The sequence below is a fragment of the Malurus melanocephalus genome, unplaced genomic scaffold (assembly GCF_030028575.1).
Source record: "Malurus melanocephalus ecotype Western Australia unplaced genomic scaffold, MMel_1.1 scaffold_45, whole genome shotgun sequence".
Lineage (NCBI taxonomy): Eukaryota > Metazoa > Chordata > Aves > Passeriformes > Maluridae > Malurus > Malurus melanocephalus.
In genome coordinates, this window is record NW_026623277.1 from 1,632,473 (window position 1) to 1,654,205 (window position 21,733).

A 21,733-nucleotide genomic window follows, 5' to 3' on the forward strand; every position below is an offset into this window, starting at 1 on the left:
GAAGCCCCTGATACTTGCTGCATCCTTCCATCCACCCATAAAGCAAAGACTTTCTGGCTGCAGGTGGCTCTTTTCACCAGCTACTGTTACAATCGCTTCTCTTGTATACAGCTGACCATACTGGCAGAATGGGTGGGTCAGCTTACTAACTGCAGTATGAGAACCAATAGAACCAGCTCTGCCAAAATCTCTCCGTCTTTGTGGACGGAGACCTCACCACAACAGTGGATGGTTATGAAGCTTTTGTAGTGCGCATATTGCAGCATTTGCTGCAACATTCCTTCCTTTAAAAACCATACACAAAGATCAGGTGAAAGGTTTAAGAGAATTTTAATGGCCTTGAAGAAGAAGAGGACATACATATTAAATTATATTTTGATTTTTTTTATTATAATATAAATTTGTTTCCCCCAGCCTGTTTTTTCTGATTTCAAGTGATTCCTGAAGATGAGATGCTGACTAAGCTGCATGCTGTGGGAGCTGTGATAATGAAGTCAGAGAACAGAGCTAAAATTTTACTGTTACACTCTGAAAACGCTCCTTTATAAAATCATAAGACACCCATAAGACATTCTGACTTTTAAAACCACTAGCACAAGTGAGTAGAAACTGAGAGACTTAAAATGTTATTTCCTGCTCTCTCCAACAAATCATCCATGCAATTCTCATATGAAAGCCTAAAACCAAGTCCACTCAACTCTGTGGAAGAAATGCCAGTCAGTTCACATGAGCAAAATGTGCACACACAAAAGTSTTGTCTGAGATCTGACATCAGAGCCTTTCTCAACTAGGCAATAAAATGCACTATCTGCCAGAAGYCAGTAGTTTATGCCCTAGAATTTCAGGTGCTCTATTTCACATGCACCGGCCAAACTCAGKTTTATTTTTGGTCTAAATCCTAGCTTTAGCAAACCACATATGTGTTCTGCTTTAAGAAAAAAGCCGAAATCATATGTTCCATCTCAGTGGCATTTCATATAAAACCACTCATTTTCTTGCCCAAGAAAAGCATGCAAAAAAACAGGGATACAATGACAGAGTCAAGTTACAAACACTATGCTGGCAGAGACAAACAGCTAACACTCCAGCGTGAAAACAGGAGTTTCTGCAAGCACASACACTGAAAACAAGATGTAAAAATTTCAGCTGACACCCATTCAAACCCATTAGCACTAGTCTGCCTTTTCCTACCAAAGCACAGGTTAATGCGGCAGAATGGACAGCAGAGACACACAGCTGGTGATACAGCGCCTAAGCAACTGTCCTAAAGAAGTTCATGGTCAGAGGTATTTACCAAAGCAAAGATCTGAAAGGAAGCTATGACGTACTTAGTTGGTGCACAGCACCCTTTCTAACAAGCACTGATAAATATGAACATGAGYGTGATTTTCAGTTACAAAAAAATTACCCTTAACTCCACGTTGCTAAGAAACAAAACTCACCTAAAATCAAGTAGGAGTAGTGCAGCCCCTCAAATTCACTGCAGATAACTCAAAAGTGATAATTTAATTGTGAATATCTTCCTATTATTTACCATAAATCTTAACTTTGTCCTGAAACAGATCTCTAGCAGCTGTAGGACCCAATCAACTAACTTTAAAAAAWGTTGTGCGTGGTTATCAGAAAAGTTAATAGTATGAAACAACATGGTTTGGATCAAAGCACTCAATACAGCAATACAAAGAGTGGCAGCAACTACAGCTGATTATTACAGAATCATCTGAGTTGGAACAGACCCACAAGGATCACTGAATTCAACTTGTGGCTCAGCACAGGACATCCCCAAGAGTCACAGCATGACCAYAGGGCATGGTCAAAACACTTAAGCTCTGTCGGGCTGGTGCTGTGACCTCTTCCCTGCGGACCCTGTTCCAGTGCCCAGCCACTYTCTGGAGGAAGAACCTCTTCCTGATAACCAAACTAAACCTCCCCTGAACACAACTTCAAGCCACTCCCTGTGGTCCTGTCACTGTCACCACAGAGAAAGGATCAGTGCCTGCCCCTTCTCTTCCCCTTACAGGAACTTGTCCATGCAGTGAGGTCTCCCCTCAGTCTCTTCCAGGCTGAACAGACCRAGTGCCCTCAGCCCCTCCTCACACGGCTTCCCCTCAAGGCCCTTCACCCATTGTCCTTTGGACACTCTCAAACAGCTCAATGTCTTTCTTATATTGTGGCACCAAAAACTGCACTGAGCACTCAAGATGAGGATGCCCCGKTAYAGAGCAGAGCAGGACAATCCCATCCCTGGCCTGGGTTGGCAATGCTGTGTCTGTTACACTCCAGGATGGACATTTTTTAACTCATACCAAGGAAACAAAGTCAAGGTCTTTTGAGGTATGCAAAAGATTTCACAGATCTGTCACTTCACAATTTTATAGGTCAAAGGTATGGCATAAACATAGCCTTCAACTTGGCAAGTGGTGCTTCAGGAGCATGCAGTCACATGGCATAACCTCTGCAAGTGGTGATGGCRTTGTGTCTAGTTGCGGGATCTGTGTTTTCAAAATTCAAAGAAATAAATCATCCACAGTGTTGATTTCTACATTGGTCTTAACTTGCAGGACTAAACTGACTTGATGGCTGAAGAGATTTTTCTCTGGAGAATAATTCTGATRATTACCATGTAACTTTAACATGTTCAAACTTACCATTTGGCCAAAAAGACCTACTACCATGCACAGGGGGAAAAAAAAAGAGAATCTGCTAGATAGAAACAGAATACCTGGGGTGCAGCAACCATTCACACTCCAGAACTCTAAATCAGCAGTCTTGAAGGACTCACTTGGATGAAAAAACTTGTTTTCCTTGCCATCTGTGATACCTGAAATATGAAAGCAAGTAAAGGATGTCAAAGGAATCACATATCAAACAATTACTATTAGAAAGAAAACTTGAGCATTGCAACTACCTGCTCTGAGGAATGCGAGTCTCATCTCCTACTGACAATACAACTACATAACAAGGATTTTTCACCTGGGGAGAGTTTAAGACTGCAAAAATGTGCTACCCTTTAATGCAATTTAGCAGATAGTAACTAGCCAGGACTGTATTGACCGCATAGCTCTGCACAGACCATAAAGCACCAGCATGATATGCTGTGAGGCTCACTTGCTTCAGCTGAGGAAGAGTTGACTCTTTCCAGGTGGATCCTGGACATTGTGTGACTARCACCAGGAGTATTCTTAGCTAAAGCTAAGCACTTTAGCTAAAAACAGGTGACAAAGATGTTTATGCTAACTCTTTATAACCATGTGTAGTTATCTGCATGAAATGTATAATTATAAGAAACTTCCCCAACTGACATGAATAGAGGCTTTTTAGCAGAGCATTTTAGGGGAAAACTCTCCCAGTCAAGCYCTGGCCCTGGCTGGTTGGGAAGCGTGCCATCAGATCCAGATGTTTCGGTGCTAAAAATGTAATCAGGTCACTTTGACTTGCTGATTTGGGCCTATAAAAGCTGAACCTGCTTTTAGGGTGTATTTGGAGCCCTCACCTATGGGTGGACAAACTGCATAGGATTTTCCCAATTGCCGGGAAGGGTTCTCCAGGTCCTCACTGTGAAACAGGGCTCCCCAGTAACTGCAGACTCTGGATGATGGTATTTAGGCAATTGGTGCTGTATCTTTCTCAATCACTATCCTTTCTCTCRCATAGTAATGATTAGGGGCATTATCTTACTTATTTTTGCATATTATTAAACCCAAGCGCATAGCTTTATGGAATGTATCCTTTTAGTTTTGTGTTGCCTTAATATTCATAGCAAAATAAGACCATTCTTTCCATYGGTGTCTGTGTTCTTCAAATTGCCCCCGTTAATTGGCAGAACATAGCACTAGAGGAGCAGTGCCCTAGCAGTATGCTCCAGGGAATAACTGCGGAACTGCCTTGCTCCCCCTACACAATGAAAAGTAACTCTGTGGTTTATGACTCAGCTTTACATTTCTAGTGAACTAAAGTACTTCAAAAGCCTTTTCTGCATACTGCTTAACCCATGGTGTGCTTCAGAAGGAATTTAACAAGCAAGTAAAACTACTCACAAACTGTTCTGGAAGAAGAATTTGGGAAGTTTTTTTATATCAATTTATCCCAGTGGTAAAACATTTTATAGGCAGAAGTACAGTATTTGATTACTCTTTACACTTTGATTACTCTTTACACTTTCTCACTCAGTACTAGCTCTCTTTCTAACCATGCACACAAAAAATTTACTGTAGCAGCTATGAGACCAAGCTCTTAAAAGGTATAAATAGAGGAAAACTGCCTTCACTGCAGATTAAGGATCTTGCCTTTCAAACAAAGTTGCCCACAGCTGTGGCCAATAAACACCCAATACCACAAAAAAAGGAACAAAATTCAATATCCATACAGCATATGAACATAACCAGCTAGAACATATGAGTTCTTTCCCCTATGATCATAGCAAGCAGTTTACTCTGAAGAAAAATAAATGAATGCTTCTTGTCGTCTGTGCAGCCACAGCTGCCAGCACATAGSGAAAGCACAGCTGAAGCTCTGGAAGGTGCCATCTGCATTGCACTGGTTCACCACAGCCTGGCACTGCTCAGTTCAGCTCTAAACAAGTCAATTGCTGATTTTTAACAAAACATTGACTGCAAAGGTAGCAAAGTTTGAATGCAGGAGTTGTCAGGTGGCTAAGCTTCCTCCTACCGAAYTGTTATGCATCATGTTTCCCACATCATGCCCCCCAAAATTTTTGGCCAAGAAAAAGGAAATCCTGGTAGCTTCTTGTTTCTACTTGTACATTTGTGTGTGGCACATACTGTGACTCAACAGGAAGGTCTTTGCTTGTCTCAGGCTCCAGTCAGAGCAACACCAKTACAGATTTAATTTCCTAATATAATTAACAGGTTGTTACGTGGTGACATTTCTTCAGGAACCTTTGAAACCTTGAGACCACTTTTCACCATATCTCATCCCATGGCTTCACAGAAGAATTTTAGTGGGAACTGTTAAGAGCATCTTGGTACTTACTAACTGAGACAGTGTAGATGCTGGGAAACATTTACTGCAGGACAGGCTATCTTACCAAAGATACATCCAAACCAACAGGTGGTTACTGTGATTACAGCAGTGGAGGAATTCATAGCATCTTCAATATATCATTAAACACTGATTCATCTATTTGTCTATCTATCTAGCATACAACTGATCGACCAGAAAAATTCCTATTCCCTCAAAGCAAGGTTTSATAAGACTGGCACAGTTACATGACACTTAAGGACATCAGAAGCAGAGGTTGGTTCAGAGTAATTGCAGCAATAAAACCCCAAACTCCCAATCCACCACCACCAAAACCAATAAAAAGCACCAAAACCAAACCACCAAACAAAACCACCACCCCAAGGCATCCCCTCTCCTCCTACCCACCCCCCCCCACCCCAAATAACCAAAGGAAAAAACCCTACCCAAARAAGCCCAAAAGCCAAAAGACCACTGAAGAAAGATGTGAGATCAGAAGGGAAAGCCACCAAAATTATGGAGAAGTCATTGGCATAAATAGCTYTGTACTGTCTGCACTACCTCCACTCAATCTGTACTCTTTTCTCTATCTTATTCTTTTAACAGATCACTCCCAAATTGAGAATCTGAATATTCAGCACTTTATTATGATTTAATATTCTGCTGATGAAATAATGACTTAAAAAACACCCAGGAAGGCTTCAAGGTACAATCTTTGCAGGTAATTTGAAGAACCTTACACAAATAATAATTCATACATTCGATTTAATTGTGGTTAACTGTATAAAAACAAGATGAATATCCTTCCAAAACATAACTTATTGCTTGATTAGTGACTGAAGTTTCTACTCTATTGCAGTCTTCTCTTCACTTCTGTGTATTCTTCCAAATGAGAAGCACTTGGATTGGCTTTCCACCAATTGATCCAGACCATGGCCCAGACGCCATGCCCTCTCTCACACCATAGCAGAAACAAGAGTATCTTGTATTTTTGAATGCCCCCATGCCCAGGTTCTCTGTCTCCATCTCTCCTGCTTCCAGCCAGAAACACACATTCTTCAACACATAAAAATAATGGTGTTGAGATCTTTTCTTCACTATCTATTTAGCACTTCTGTTATACAACTCTATTATATTTATTCAAACATTTTATTTTATCCATTAGAACTTGATTGACTCTTTAACAATACTGAGGATACTGATTAAACTCACAGAGATTTTAGCACTTGTAATTTATTTCTATATTGGCATGAACCCAAAACAACCTTAGATTTATTTCTCTCTAGGATGCTTTCATCATTCTAATTGCTATATGAGAAATGGTTCAGAAATTGAATTGCTACCTTGCTATTCTTTATCTCATTTCAATTACACCTTTTACCACTCACAAATTTCATACATTTATGGTTTTAATCCAGTCCCAAATTATGTGAGTATACCCAACYGTATCACACACAGTAACTGCTATTAGAGAGGCACATGCCTTCAGAATTTTTGAGGCAGCAATCACCACAGATCCCAAGAGTACTCCCAAACAACAGTACATCTGCTCTCTGAAATAGTGCCACCCAGGTGACTAACTGAGAAGACTGAATCCCCACCCTAGCACAGCAGGGACTGAACTACAAATTTTCTCTAGAAAAATGAGTGAGAATCCATGATAGCAAGCCACAAAAATAAGTTTCCAAGCAAGCAGTTTTTTGAGGGAGTCATTGTCTTGAAACCATCACTCTGCCGTCAGCAAGACTGGAAGCTTCAGCTACTGGTATTTCTTTAGTAGCCACCAATCACACCTGAGTACCAAGGTGCAAAACATAGGAGGTACATCTGCAGTTGTCGTTATTACATCCAATTGGATGGTAMTTTGCAGACACCTTCTCCCACACGGCTTCACCTGCAGAAAACACACATCTCACCGATGCTGTACGATGAGACCAAATTCTGAAATGCTTTCCTCTACTGTTCTTCCTCTGAGAGCAATTTCTRTATCTTCCATCCTTTCTTCACTTCAAAACACCCTCTTCATCACCTTACACTTCTTTTTTTTTCTTTCTCCTCTTCTCCACTCATCCAGGAATTGTATCAGGCTGTGCTTTAAGCACCAGCTAAATAACAATTCAAAAGGATGACAGGCAGTCACTAAATCAAACACTGCTGGCCACATCCCATTTTGTCCCTATTGAGCTTCTAAGCCTAGGTTAACTATGGAAAACAATCAGGCAAATATACAAAGATAATGTAAACCACCTACATTTGCTGCCCTTTATATAATTATGTTCAGACATGTTCAATTATTAAGTTATTGCATGTGTGTGGGAGTACATGCAATTAGAGGATTATTCTTCTTTTGGACTTCCTGTCCTAACAAGAGGACAACATCTTACTAAGTCAGACAGCCTGTAAGACTAGAACCTATAATGCAATGCTTCACCTGCTTGCTCTGAAATAAAAGGACATTAGCTTCATTTAGGTCACAGTCATACTGACGTGACACACAGGGGAGTTCACAACAAAACCACCACTCATTCTGCTATTCATTCTTTAATACACCTGATTAAAATGGCATGAAAAGTGTGGTATAAGTGATACCTGAATTTAGAGAACACGGTCACTATAAAGGAACACAATAAAATACAGGACAAACTTTAAATATTGAAAAACACCAGTTATAAGTACAATGGAATAATCTACTACTCCCAGAAAATCAGGATTTTCCAAATTCTGCTAAGCATCATCATTCTTCTGTTTCTTTCAGGTCCAACTTCTAAATTGCAAAACAAATATGGACACTGGCATTGCATTTTCCACTTACTACTTACTCAAGGAAAAAAAAAGGAGTCCAAACAACAGACAAAAAGTCCAAATGTCCTAAATATGGAAAAATAAAGACTTAACTTGCAATGTAAGCATACATTCAGATTAAAATATATTTAATTCACTGTATTGAACAGAAGCAAACAAATTAACCTCATAGCAGTGARTTGTTTATATTTCAACAAAAATAGGTTGCAGAAGTCTATCCAGACCTGTCTAATGAGTTAACTGATAAGTTACTTATAAGTCTTGTGAATACAATAAAAATGTAAAGTAAGGATGCCTCTGAAACTGTGTGGGCCCCATGAAAACCACACCATTCCAATGTAATTTAGTGAAGCAGACTCTGTCTTCAGAGAGTCACGCAGATGTGGCATGTAGCTGCTCTAGCCCACAGAGATATGACAGGTGCCCTTCACATTCAATAGCTTTCATTCAAAGCTTGTACATCTGATGCAACCTCCAGTTCTTCAGGAGACCCTCCCACAGAGGCAGAATACAACCTTAACACAGGTATCCACTACCGCTAAAGCCAAGTGACACAATACCCTGCAAAACTCCACAGAACAGATGTCATCTGTGGTAGGTTGGACACTTAAAACCTATCTGYTGACAGCAGTCTATGGATATACTGACTTATATTTCAGCTCTGTGGCAGAGATACCATACCTAGACTGTGAAACTGCATACTCTATGCCTGAACTGTGCCTGGCACAAAAGCGATTTCAACATACGGCTGCTAAAGAGTAAGGGGTAACCTTATATGCTCACTTCTGATCTCTCASACCCTTTTGTCATTAGATTAATTGCATGGCTTATTCCAGCACCAGGCAGATGCTACAGAACAACTTCACTGAAAAAATGCAGGAAATGTTATGTCAAGCTTCTTGTCTGCTTACGACTTTATAATGTTTTGGTTCCTAAGACATTATCAGATGAATTAGTCTTGAGTGCAGATGGTGCACTCTTGTACTACTGTTCAAGGAGCATTAAAAGGTGGAACATATTCCAAAGTGCAGGCAGCAAGCCAGACAAGTGAATTGGTTCAACTGCACTTCCTTTTTTGTGTGAAGGTATTATGAAATGAACTGAGGAAAGGGGACATCTAAGGGTAATACAAGGAATCAGCTTACTGATCCAGCTCCCAAGGTCCCAGAAAACTAACACAACCCCTACTATTATCCTACTGTCTACTTTCAGTTGAAACGCTAGAATGCACWCTAAAAAATCTTCAGGAATAAACTCTGAGCATAAAGACAAATTCTTGTTTAGGCTACAAGCACTCTAAGCAGAGAATAAGAACTGAGGAAAGTTTCTTTTTCCTCAAGAGAGAGAAGCACAGAAGACCACAAAACTGTCCCACAAAGACTTAAATTTATGATCAAATTAACACCTTCTTAAAGCAAAGCAGATGCCTTTTTGTGGATAAACATGTTCCCACTTGAGTTAAAATTTTTATCTATTTTCTATGTCAGTTTTTGCAGACCGTGTAACAGTCTTCTCTGCTGTCATAGCCATAACATATTCTCTCATGTTTACAGATCTGAAAAAAAATATCTGCTAGCAGCATAAGACATTAGTTACACAGGAAAACTCGATGACCCTTTGGAATGCAAGTAGTAACAATCCCTTTCACCYATTCCTGTTTAAGGAAAAAAACAACTCTAGAGTTACTTTGCCTGTCAACCATGAGATGCAATGCTCCTAACTATGACACTTTAAGAAACAGTTCTCAAAGAGGAGTTATCATTTAAGAATTGCTCACAATTGATTCTTTCTATAATATCATTCTAAACAAGCCCACTAATGGTAATTCTACCCTCATCTTTCTACTGAACTTAAGAGGTAAGAGAGTAGTCTGCAAGGCAAACAAAGATTTGGCCTTCCAATATGAAAAATCATGGCAAAAATGTATTGTAGTAGATCTGTTATTTTTGCGAACTTCCCATGAAGTGCTTTTAAAATAAATCTTGGAATTCAAGAGTCTGAGACATGTTTAAAAAACATCCTTCTCATCAGATAAAATATACTGGACCTTTGCACATCCCTTCCCTTAGTTTAACTAATAAAACAAGTCTGACCTGTCTGAAGACAAAATAAGCTTTGATCATGAAAAACAGTCCAGTTTGTGCTGAATGTAATACAAATTCCTGATAGTATTACTGTAGTTATATAAAAACAATCATTAGGACATATTTAAATCCCACAATTTACAAATGAAAGGGCAATATGAACAATGTAACAACACAGTATCCATCAGCTTAATTTATGCATTGCTGAGCACAAGTCTGTATTAAGAGAAGCTAATTGCCCTGCCTTAGAAATACAATGATTAAAAAGAATAACTCAGCAACTCCGCTTTTCTGGACTATATGTCAAATTGCATGGTATAATAAACAATCACACATATTGCAACAAACGCATGAACAAAGTTCCTAACAAGAAACCTGAAAAACTCAATTATCTATCAGTARCTTAATTCAGCAGGAATTCTCATTTATGAAGAAGAGAAACTAAGACAACYATGCCTCTCAACTGACATGGTCTAAAATGGACTAAATTCTGAAAGGATATAGGACTGAACAGATTTTGACTGTATGATTTACAGGGGCAACATTACCAGCCAGGTAGACAATTCCATTCAGGGCTCAACCTGATCACCTAAGCCAAGTGACCTAGCCAGTACTGATGCTTCATAACTGCACCCTCAGAACACAAAAATATATTGGCTTTCTGGTTACCAGCCCAGACCCATCTTCAAAGTGTCACTACATTATGCTCTACAAAGCATGAAAACTAGGGAAGCCTTCTGGCTCTTTGCAGCACTTTGGTCCAGCAGTATCAGGCTAATCAATKCTCCAATGTGCACAACGCTGGTGCCTCTGGCACACATAAATACAGTAGACCAGCAGGGCCAAGTGCAGCTGCCACTGACATGACTACAACATGGCAAAAGTTAAAGCTCTTATGTAAGCCATATGGATTATTTTCACAGCAAAGTACATAAATTGTTTATTTCTTCTTGGATGAGGCACTGGATAGTGGTAAGATACAGGGGGATTCCAGTTGGAAGCAAGGCAATTGACACCTTGAAATGATATGTGCCCTTATAAAGACAGGCTCCTACCAGTCACCTTACTTTATTTTTACACTGTATTGTAAAAGGTTGCCATGAGGTACAAGGCATTATATTAAAAGGCTCTAAACAGTTGAATCCAGACTCTCAAGGCTAAATACTTCATGTAATAAAATATATTTACTACCTATTATGATGTGAAGCTTTCTACTGCAGCATAAATTAACTTCTTATACTCACTTTCTCTTAGAAGATGCTGGCTATAACCATTGGTATTGGATTTGCATGGCCTGGTTTTGGAAGTGGGGTGGGGATGCAACAAGGGGGGTTCTGCAAGAAGCTGCTGGAAGTTTCTTCCATATTTGGCAGAGCCAGTTCCTGGCTCCAAAGATGGATGTGCTACTGGCCGAGCCTAAGACAATTAGAAATAGCAGTAATGCTTCTGTGATAACAGATACAAGAAGAAAGAAAAACAAAAAGGGCTGGCACAGTTTTAATTGCACCCAGAGAAGAGAGGAGTGATAACATGTGAGACAAACAACTCTCCAGTTATCAAGGTCAGTGAAGAAGGAGGAGAAGGAGGAGGAGGTGCTCCAAGCACTGGAGCTGACATTCTCCTGCAGCCCCTGGTGGAGACCACGATGAAGAAGCTGYGCCCCTGCAGACCATGGAGATMCATGGGRATGCAGGAATCCACCTGCAGGTGGATTCCTGAGAGGAGGCTGTGACCCCATGGGAGGTCCATGRAGAGAGGAGCCCTGCTCCCAGGCTGGAGCAGCCTGTCCCTGAAGRACTGCACCCCATGGAACAGGGACCYRCACTGCAGCAGCCTGAGAGGGATTGGTGYCCATGGGATGGATTCCCAYTGCAGCAGTTCACAGGGAGCTGCTGCTCCTGAGACGGAGCCACATCGGAGAAGTTCATGGAGAACTGTCCCCCACGGGAGGGACCCCACAGTGCAGCTGGGGAACAACTCYTCTCCCTCAGCAGAGGGAGAAACCTCRGATGAGGAACTGACCATAACCCCCATTCCCTGTCTCCCTGCACTGCTGGGGTAGGAGGTGGAGCTGGAGGGAGGGATGGGGGGGGAGGTGTTTTTTAATGGCTCATTTTACTTCTCATTATCCTGCTCTGATTTTGTTAGTGCAATGAATTCACTTCATATGTCTAAGTTAAGCCTGCTTTGCCATGATGGTATTTGGTGAGTGATCTCTCTCCCAATCCTTATCTGAACTAATGAACTCTTCATTAAATTCTCTCTCCTCTGTTCAGTTTGCAGAAGGGAGGCTTTGGTGGGTGTCTGGCATCTGGCCAGGGCCAACCCACGTTACCATCTTTTAATCCTAACTAGTTTCTAGATAAGAACAACGGTAGGACAGACTTTGGAATACAGAGTCTGTATACCAATACATCACAGTATTGGTGATGCATAGCTCTCTCCCAGGCTTTTATTTATCTGCTAAGTTCTGTTTTGTTAACATGTTAGTTTACTGTATGATGCAGAACATTGTACATGGAAAAGAGTTTATCAGTTATGGACGTTATTATAGCAAACTCTGATCCCTCCTGCCACGTGGATTCTGCAGTATGTCTCAGTGCAAAAGCCTTGAGAATTTTGGAGACTGRAGACTGCAGGAAACTTACTTGGTTGAGTGGGAGAGCTGGGTTACACAGGCATCTCCCAGCTCATGCTCCTGTTGTACTGCTAAGAGACTATTAATAATTCACAATTCTGCAAATTAAAGAGACAGAAAAGCTGCCTAGATATRTAGTCATGAAGGAATGCAAAATCCCTTTACTTGCAAAGGATTTTGAAAGAAAAAACACTGTGCTGTGCACTATAGATATCAGACTGGAGTTGAACTCTGACAATATTTGTAGGTCCTTTCCAAAACACGATATTCTATGATTCTGTTCATCCTAATCTTTTTCTCCATTCCCAGAGACAAGATGCTTCAGCAGAAGGCTTTTCAAYCTAAGTATTCACATTGCAGGACAAGATCTCTTAAAGGTACTGTGAAATTAAGATTTTGTTTGGAAATTAAAATGGAGGGCCAATAATGTAAGGTATTGTAATCTCGGATCCTCTTGTTCTCTGGAAGCACACTGTCCCTGCAATCTGCCACCTTTGATGACACTGTAGAAACCAGTATGTTGCTAGAAAAATCTAGATGGTAAGAAATTACACCTGCAAGCATAATGAGATGTACAATCCAAGTGGAATCTTCCTTCTTAATAATTCTATAAAGGTCATTAATGTAACTAAGTTGTGTTTGATAGCTTTATCAGTACAATAAAAAAAAATGGATTATAAAATTTATTTATTTTAAAAGTGAAAAACCTGGCTTCCAAATGACTGCTCTCTTTGCTGTAAGATATAACTACAAAAATTTATCAAAACTACTGTCTTGAGTAAAAAATGTATCTCCTCAAGTGCTTTGAGAACAGTAGATGAAAGCAAGAAATATGAGACCAAGTCATTTGTCCAAGGTCAATAGCAGATCAAGGAAAAAAGCCACAGTTGCCTCATTTGGAGTTGCCATCTGTTCATAAAGGTAGACTCCAAACACATTCGTTAAACAGACTTTGGCCCCTCTGTTCAACTCAGCTTGAACCTGCTCAACAAAACAACATATATCCTGATTTCCACTAGATAATGGAGTCCTTTGGATCYAAGAAATTCACAGTGGAAACGAAATGTATGGACTTTACGGTACCACAAAAATGGATAGCAAAAATTTGACATCTTCTAAATGTACATTCTTTATTCACCAAGTTTTAATGCTCTCCTTTCAATAGACTTTGAAATACGCATTACTTCAGCACAACAAAAGTTYCTGTGTTCAGAAACTGCCCAAAACACTGATCTGTCATGTACAACCCTCTTTAGTTGCCTGTTGTGTGCTGAGCAATTTTAAAATTGCTATTGGCACTAATGACCAGTTTTGAATAGTACAGAGTTATAAGATTTATATGCCAATTCACCAATTCCAGAAGTGATATTCTCCATACAGTTCAATTTCTTACTGAGCAAAGGCTAAGAAAGGGCTTAGGAAACCATCTAGCTCTTTCACAGACAGACTTCGGAAAAATTCTAGGCAGCAAACAAGACGGTACCGGTAGTTATCACTGGGGGGTCACAATCTAAACAGCAAATGAACTGAATGTCACTGGATTCATTGGGGGTCTTCAAGCAGGAAATCTGAACTGTTTCTGATATAGTGTGAAGGGGAAGTTGGACCAGATGTGGAACCCACTGTGGTTCCTTCCAGTCTTAGCCCTTCTGTGATTTTGTGAGAATGGGTGGTACTCTAGGCACYTCTCAGCACATGGCAGACAGGAAACAGATGCAGTCATATTTTCATGGAGCTACATAAGCTATTTCYAACAGGAATCCATCCTGTTACAGGAACCTATTTGATCACACATTCTTGACAAGGTTTATGACAGCCTTCAGAACAACTTACTTGCTTCATAATACATGAATCACAGAGAAAAGTGTTTCTGCTACCACTTAACAGTTCATACTTAGCCAAGATCATTCGMATGCAGGCTTTTAGAATTGCTGGTAATGACCACCAGCTCCCCAAGGAAAGCAAAGCTAATCTGAAACACTAACATTTGAGGGAGGGGTAGGACACACAGACACAAATTGCACAATGAGATGGGGACACAACAAAGAAAAAACAACCAAATGCAAAAGCCCCACACAAACCAAACAACTAAAAATTCCCAATAAATAAGCAGAACTTGGCATGGTTATTACTACTGTTGTAAAACCAAGCCGATGTAAATATTCTTGATTCTCACTTTATTTTATAGTTGTTCTTAAAATGTCCACAGCAGCGATACTTGACAATAATTGCTTAGACTTTCTTAATTCCAAAGACATATTGCCTGTGTGTTTTTAACTTTTAAGAATTTTTAAGAGAAAATATTTAATTATCTATTACATTTCTCAATTGATTCTTTAGAAACAAGACCCTACTCAATGCAAACTGTCTGTCTTGCCAACAATAACTTTCCAAACCATCATCCTCCTTCAATGATGTTTAAAAGAGCTTTTCAAGACTCAAAAGAAACTCAGTYTTCCAGAGCACACAAAATAAGCAGCTGAATGAGCATGAAAACAAGCCTGCTGACCACACAAAGGAAAAACTTAACCACTCAGTGTGCAGAATCATAGAATAGTTTWGTTTGCAAGGGACATTACAGACCATTCATTTCCAATCCTCCTGCTACGGACAGGRAACCTTACATTAGACCATCAGAGCCCCATCTGGTCTGGTCCTGAACACCTCTAGGCAACCTCTTTGGGCAACCTGTTCCACCTTCACAGTAAACAGTTTCTTCCTAATAACTAGCCTAAAGTGGCTGTCCTTCAGCTTAAGGCCATTTCCCCATCATCCTACCATCACATGCCTTTGTGTAAAACCCCTTTCCAGCCTTCTTAAAAGGTCCCTCTAGGTACTGCAAGGTGCTATGAGGTCCCTCTGGAGCCCTCTCCACTCCAGGCTGAACAGCCCCAACTCTCTCAACCTGTCTTCATGGGACAGGTACTCCAGCCCTGGGACCCTCTTAGTGTCTCTTCTCCTGACTTGCTCAAAAGGTCCACATCTTCGTGTGTTATGTGACCCTGAGCTGGATTAGTGCTCCAGGTGGGGTCTTACGAGAGCAGAGCAGAAGTGCAGAATCCCCTCCCTTACCTACTGGCTATGCTTCTTTTGATACAGCACAGAACACCTTCGGCTTTCTGGGATGTGAGTGCACACTGCCAGTGATGCTGAGCTTTTCATCCACAAAGATTCTTTAGTCCTTCTCTTTAGGGAGTCTCAATCTATTCTACACTCAGCCTTTGTGGGTGTGTATCTGTGCTTGGGATTGCCTTGATCCAGTGAAGGACCTTGCATTTGCCCTTGTGGAACTTCACAAGGATCACACAGGCCTCCCCTCAAGCCTTTCCAGGTTCCTCTGGATTACATTTCTTCCCTCCAGTGTGTCAACAGCACCATTCAGCTTGGYGCTGGCAAACTTACTGACCTCATCGTTTTGAAACCCCCAACAAAGAGATTTAAAAGCGATGCCCCCTACACCAACCCTTGAGGAATGCTACTCATCACTGCTTTCCATTTCGACCTTGAGTTGTTGAGCACAACTCCTYGAGAGGAACCATCCAGCCAAATTTTATCCACCAAGTCATCCACCCATGAAATCACAGAWTCTCAGAATATTCTGAGATAGAAGGGACCTAAAAGGATCATCAAATCCAACTCTTAGGTGAATGGCCCACAGGGATTGAACCACAATCTTGGAGTCATTAGCACCATGCTCTAGTCAATTGAGCTAATCTCAGGTCAAATCCACGTCTCTCCCGTTGAGAGACAAGGACAGCCATGTCAAATGCTCTGCACAAGTCCAGGCAGTGATGTCTGTTGCTCTTCCCTTGTCCATCACTGCTGTAACACCACAGAAGGATGCGGAGTTGAAAACTGGTTACACTATGTCCTCTGCCTTACCTTCTGTAAGCTTTGACAACAGATAAGGAAAAGGAGTTAGGAGAACCAAGTGTAAGAGGTCAGGAACCAGACTTCTTTAGTTCATAAAATAAAATTAAAAATTTATAAACATCCTTGGCACATATAATTAAGTCTTCACCTCACTATGGCAGAAAAATTCTGCATCATTATTTAGTTAATGGTCTCCTTACAGCCACTCTGCATTGTTAAGACGTTTCTCACAAGCAAACTGCCATGCTGACGTAAAAAGGATTTATCAGCAATACAAAGATGTTTTAATTGCCTCAGAATAGTATTYGCCCTCCACCCAATTTGTGTGACCAGAAATACTCTGTTATTTGTTATTATGAGGGTGATACAAGATAATAGCCTACAGAATCACTGCATATTGTGGAATAAAGTTATGTTAATAATATTAACGTGGAATAACATACCATAGAATAATACTGATACCTATTTGTAGCCTCTAAGAGTCATTAAGGCTAACATACAGCACAAACTGACTTGTATCTGGCATCAACCCTGTAAGAAAGGAGTCTGTAGCACACATACAATAGTCAGGAATTCCAGGTCAATTTTATAAGTTTTTTAGCTTTGCAGTTGTTTGGTTTTAAAAGGTTTTGACCTGTTCTACATTCTGTAGCCAGTCTCACATCCAAATRTTAGAGATGAAGTGCTGAGACACTTTGCAATACAGCTAATACTTCCCTCTGTGGATGTCATGATAAGAAAAGATCACATGATCACTGCAGGTTGTCTTCTATACAACACAGGCTCCTAAACTCGGAAAACCAGGTTTTCAGCCTCTTAGTGTCATGTCTCCTTTTAAAAAACAGTTCCTGCTCCCATGCTAACAGACATGTTCTTCTGGTCATCCTTGTGTATCATGAACACTCTCTGATTAGGCAGATCAAAGTAGAAAAACAGGCCAAAAATTGTTAACATTGCGATCATCCCTGCTAAGAGAAAGGGAAGGAGATTGGTTTTCCAGTCACACTATTTTCTCAAGCTGAAACGATTCTGAGGCCAAGCAGGAGAGAAAAAGGACCAGCTCTTTGGGTTGGAGATAACCATTAGACCAATTAGATCTGTGTGCAGTAAAACTTCACCTTAARCTTGGTATCATCCACTCCTGTTGCTCCAAAGAGTAGATCGGCTGATGAAGATCTCTAAGAACACATTCTGTATGAAACATTACCTCTGCAGTTGGGGGTAAACAAGTTGGTGGAGCCTTGCCTGTGATGCTTATTGGATTCTGTGATTCAGGCCTAAGAGTTTTTCAAAGAAAAAATACACTGATGTATGCAGTCTTCTCAGAAAGAAAAACATTGCTCAGCAGGAAAATCAAGCAAATCTAGTAAGTCGTTTTGGTTTCTTATATAATCACACAAAACTTCAACTTTAAGTAGACCAGCACTAACTAATATGAGTGAAAAAGCATTAGGAACTTTGTATCTGCTATCACTAGAGTCRTGCTTTCATAACTGCTTTTTCACTAACTGCCAAGATGACCTTCTCACAGACAGATGAGCAATAACATTAGTCTAACTGTTTATTACAATTGATTGCAAGCAGATTGAGAACACTAGTCACAAAAACCTAACATAGAGTCTGACAACCCAGCCAGATGGAAATTCCTTTGGAAAGTCAAACAGTCCCTCACTTGGGAAAATACTTAGAAATTGAGTTTATTGGGAGGGCATACTGCTCTTCAGGCACAGGTCACAATAGAGAAGTGTTTTGACCAGTTGATGTTTAAACATGACCAGTTCWTTTTATCCCTCTATTTTCACATGATTTTTCTGTCCCAAACAACTCAGATCTATCCCTTTCTCTGCTTTCGGTTTCTCCCCTAAGTATCCCATAATAGGTCCTGTGTAATCCTGAAACAGTCTTTCCCGTATCCTGCAATTTGTCCTCCATTTCCAGGCAGCAAAACCAGGAAACCTATGAGGTGCTGCAGCATCAGCTCACATCCTGATGCATGTACCTCCTGTACGATGGGGGTGAGGCTGCCCCCGAACAGGGATGGAAGGGTTCCTCAGAATCTGGGTTTCTGCCTGCCACTGTGCCMTGTACTCCTCTGGGTTTGTGGAAAYAGGCTGATGGCTCCTGTGATGGGGCTGGGAGCAGCTGGGGAAAGGGTCCTCCACATGCCAATGTTTCTCTGTACTACCTTGCTCTGTGTAGCATAGGCACGTTTTTAGCACATAAACGAACCATTTATAACTATTACTTCTTAAGCAAGAAAAGAGGGCAATGCTGAGGGAAACTAGGTATATCTATTATATGTATATATTAACTAGGTATATCTACTTGGTAAAGATGTAGTCAAAATAAGGAAAACTAAGACACTTTGAACCTTGGCATCATTTAGGTGAATTCAGATCTGACATCTCAGTTCCACTCGGTTGACTCGTAGTCGTTTGTACTAGACCTTCAGCTTTAACCTCTGGATTTTGTTTCCAGTTCCCACCTGAGACACAAAATTTTCAGATCCTCATCTACTTTGGCACAAAATGGGATTGCMAGTCCAAAGTTCTTTAGCCTTCACCTATGCTAGCACATCAACAAGACATTTTGATGGTCACACTTGTTATAGACACACAAAATCTGTGACAGAGAGGTTTTTGAAATTATTATTATTATTGCTGCTGTTGAAAAAAAGCTACAAAAGCAAGCAACCAAAAAAACCAAAGCCAAACCCAACCACTATATTCTATCTTACCAGATAAATAACRGTTCTTTAAGCAACTCTGAGACCACTGACCAAACTTCAGAGAAGTGTTTAGGAGGAAAGAACACAATGAAATGCAAAGCAATGTGCAATGAAGCATTGAAACCAAAGCATAGATGTATAGCTTTTGACTTACTCAAGCCACTCTTCTCATTCCCACACAMAAAAAATATTTTCCTACTTTCAGTTGAATAAAAGAGCCAGCATGAGGCCCTCTGTCACTGGGTAGATGTTTGCTCAAGGTAGAATGTGTGTATTTCCTTTTTCTGTTTTCAGGGAAGAAGAGTTCTGATTGGTAAAATGGTAATMTCTGTGTGGGTCTTCAGATGGTCCCCAAATTAGGGGGATTATACATAGCTGTCTGTAGAGACAACTCAGCTCTTATTGTCCTGACTTGTCTTTAGATAAGCAGCACAAAGCCAACAGGTCTCTGATCCCTAACCCTGACCTGAAAGTTCTTACACAGTATATCAGTATATTCTCTCCTTCATCACCTACAGTCAGTCCATACTGCCAAATGTCCCCTTGAAACCTTAATTTTTTTTYACAACAAGTAAATATTTAATGGGCCATCCATGAAATGATGGGTGGAAGGAAAAGAGGGATACCAGTATATAAACAGAATACAACTGTTGAACAAAGAATCAGGTCCACTCTTGTCATGCAGCACTAAGCAGTTTCTCATGTTGCTTCAGTAGATGAAAGGACAGGTCCTTACCTGATTGACATCAATGTTCCATTTAATAAAAGATCCATACATGTGTACACCAAGTTAAAATTAAAAAGACATCTGTGACMTCTGTGCACTAAATCTACCCCATAGCCCTCCTGATTCTCTGTCCAGTCTTTCAAAAAACATAAAGCTATCCCTACCACAAATTTCATTCATAAATTAACCTCTCTGAAGACCTCTGGGCATAGATAATTTGTGACAATATCCCAATATTACTATAGCCTTAACATCAGCAGAAGGARAACAAGAATAACCATGGGAAAGTTCCTATATTAATAGGATACTACTGTGTAACTGCTGAAGACATACACTGGTTTGATAAAGAAACTGCTTACCCATAGCAATCTTTCAGTCTGTCACATTACAACACATCCYCCCAAGCAGGAACAGGATTTCTTTTTCCTTTAACAAAATACTTTCTAATCTCAAGATCATCCTGGAATTCCTTCACTGCTTGCATCTATCAAAGTTATACCCCAGCTGGCAATCAAGAACACAGAGCCACTCACTCACTCTTCCCCCTTCCCCAGTGGGAAGAAGAATATGAAAGAAAAGTAAAATGCATGCATTGAGAAAAAAACCAGTTTAATAAGTGACACAAAATCTAAATTAATAACAGCAACAGCAACAACAATAACAACAACAAAAATAGTAATAAAGAAGAAAATCCATGAAAGGTAAGTGACACACAATACCATTGCTTGTCACCCACTGGCTAGTGACAGATCTGCAGCTCCTGTACAACTCTGCCCCAGTTTATATATTGGGCATGATGTTCCATGGTGTGGAATATTCCTTTGATCAGTTCAGGTCAGCTGTCCTGGCTGGGCTCCCTTCCAGCTTTTTGTGCACCTGYTMMCTGGCAGAGCAGAGGTAACAACAGTCCTGACAGCAACAGCCCAATCACCAGTGTTTCATCAACATTATTCTCCTGATGAATCTAAAACACAGCACTGTACCCACTAGGAAAAAGTTTACATTAGGAAAAAATTGACCCCATCCCAGAGAGGATCAGGACAACATCAAATATTTCTGAGCTTATATATTTTCCATTTTCTTTTTCATATATCCCTGTAATTATGCAGGCTGAATACCATAAAGATAAATTATTTTGGTGCACTTTTAAAGTTAACAATCCATAAAGATTCCCACAAAAGAGAAAAGCAAATCTGTCTGCTAAATACTTTGCAATTTCGCTTATATTAGTATTCAACTCAATCTTCCCTTTCAACCACCACTGACCTTCTATACTGTCTTTACAAGAACCAGTTAAAAAGGCYGGTACTACACCAGGGGAGCCAGAGATACACAGAAACATGGCACATTGCTAATGCATACACAAGAACCAACCAAGAACTTCCATTTCAAGCCACAGGGCTTATGTGCCACTTTCTCAGAATTATCATTACCACAGGCCCAGACTGATTAAGATGCTTACAATTCATCCAGTGGTGGCTACCTGCAGTCCTATTACAACCTGACCCAAAGACTTGATAGTCAGAGAAGTACACCAGCCATATGCTGGGACACTAATTCCAACATTACATCAGCTGGAGTGGTCCTGATGATGAGATATTCTGCTACCAAMACAAGTGAATTCAGTGTCCTTGAGACTCCTTGTTTTCATGGGAGTGATGTCCAGGTATTAGAAAGATGATTTACTTGTCTGTAGAATAGCCTTGTTAAGGTTTGGCACTTGTTGTGCCTCAGYGATCACAGACCTAGCAGGAGGTTAGCAGAGCTGGGGGAGAAGGATGCAACAGTGATAGTGGATGCAAAGAATGCAGAATTTCTAGGCCACAAGGACATCTGGCAGAGCTCCCAAGATAAGGAAGTAAAAAAGCCAGCACTCCAACTGGGAAAAGGCTAATTCTGGC

At 40.4% G+C, this 21,733-nt stretch overlaps 1 protein-coding gene across 2 annotated transcripts in view; it reads right to left on the reverse strand.

Annotated features, from left to right (window-relative positions):
• MOB3B (MOB kinase activator 3B) overlaps positions 1-21,733 on the reverse strand; it is an 80,626-nt gene that overhangs the window by 48,185 nt on the left and 10,708 nt on the right. For both annotated transcript variants that reach the window (XM_057364977.1, XM_057364978.1), the window contains exon 2: positions 2,723-2,821. The gene's annotated coding sequence lies outside the window, so the exon portion shown is untranslated. The remainder of the gene's footprint in view (positions 1-2,722; positions 2,822-21,733) is intronic.